Source organism: Papilio xuthus, unplaced genomic scaffold (assembly GCF_000836235.2).
Source record: "Papilio xuthus unplaced genomic scaffold, Pxut_1.1 DF825946.1, whole genome shotgun sequence".
NCBI lineage: Eukaryota > Metazoa > Arthropoda > Insecta > Lepidoptera > Papilionidae > Papilio > Papilio xuthus.
In genome coordinates this window covers 9798976-9800334 of record NW_013532703.1, presented here as the reverse complement: position 1 = coordinate 9800334, position 1359 = coordinate 9798976, and the positions used below count along the sequence as shown (strand labels likewise).

Genomic DNA, 1359 nt, shown 5'->3' with positions numbered 1-1359 from the left:
TAGTGAGCTTGGTATGTGCGGTATAGTATGAATGGTATATGTAGCATTCTGTTTGTGTGTTAGCCAAGTAAATTGTGTGTTTTGGTTTTGTTAGTGTATTACAATACTTAACGTTAAACAGGTTGATATGAAAAATAAAGTACAGTAATAAAGCGTAAAGCATGGTACACGTAGAATTAACATAATATAAATCCTTATCAAAATCATATAAACTAGATTTTCTTATTAACAGTAGAAAATAGTGCACTAGTCACTTTTGTAATTTAAGTTTAGTTAGGTCTTCCTCTGAATCAATTCGCTTAAGTAGTGATCCTTCTTCCTTTCTTAAATATACTTTTCCATGGGATGTCCAACAGAACTTATATTTTTCTTGGGCAGCATAATCTCTTGCTAGAAAGTAAAGTCGTTTGGTTTTAGGCGATAGATTTTCTGAAATATAAATGGGTACCTTAGGGCCCTGTATNNNTTGAGCGTTTGAGGGGCACTTTGGAGGATGTGATTTTGAATTATAGATCCTTATCAATCAGTGACCGTCCTCCCTTACCGCGATTACCTGTTAACAAGCGGAATATATGCATCGTAAATGCTGTAGACTGCTTGTTAGCTCAGTATGTAGATTCTAGTCTAGATTTAGGCGATACCCACTCAATCCTCTATTGTGGTGCACTGACTGCATGCCGCGTGGATGGAGTGAGGATAATAAATCCCAATTCAGGCTCTCGGCGTGGAAAAGCTTGCCCCGTATGGCAGCGCAGGATTGAACAGCGCATAAATGTATTATAGCTAGAAGATTCATAGCGAAACTTATCTGTTTTCGAGCGGGTAATAACCGTCCAAAGGTTATGCGTTTTGTGACTCAGGCGTTTGCTGGATCTGGTATCAGGTCCAGTGAGTATATGACAAGAGCCACGGAACGCATAGACTTCTGGAAACAAAAAGTTTACGCATGGGCTAATCGTGTAAGAAGGTACAGAGAAAGATCTGAGAGATTTATTCAAAATCGCATGTTCCAGAGAGATCTGAGGTGTATGTACCGCATCTGGGAGCAAACACAAAGCCAGGTGCATGACTTGCAACCACCAGATTCTGGCGTGACAACTGCGTTTTGGAGCGGCATTGGGTGTCAATCGAGCATACTGAAGGCGAGTGGTTTAATGTTGTTAGTCAAGAAGAAGAAGAAGAAGAAGAGAAAACTATTTAGTAAAACAGTGAGTACTTTTACTAATTAGAAGAAACATTTGATTAACTTCGAGGGTATTCTTAAGTTTATGGTGCATTGCTCCATTCCTCGTCCACCCGGCAGCCCCGCCTCGCGATCGCCTCGGCGTTAACTCGTCGCCGATTGAGCGGAATAACATT

The 1359-nt window shown here is 40.5% G+C and overlaps 1 long non-coding RNA gene across 2 annotated transcripts in view; it reads right to left on the bottom strand.

Annotated features, from left to right (window-relative positions):
- Positions 1-1359, bottom strand: part of LOC106124979 (uncharacterized) — a 5880-nt gene that overhangs the window by 3264 nt on the left and 1257 nt on the right. The window lies entirely within an intron of this gene.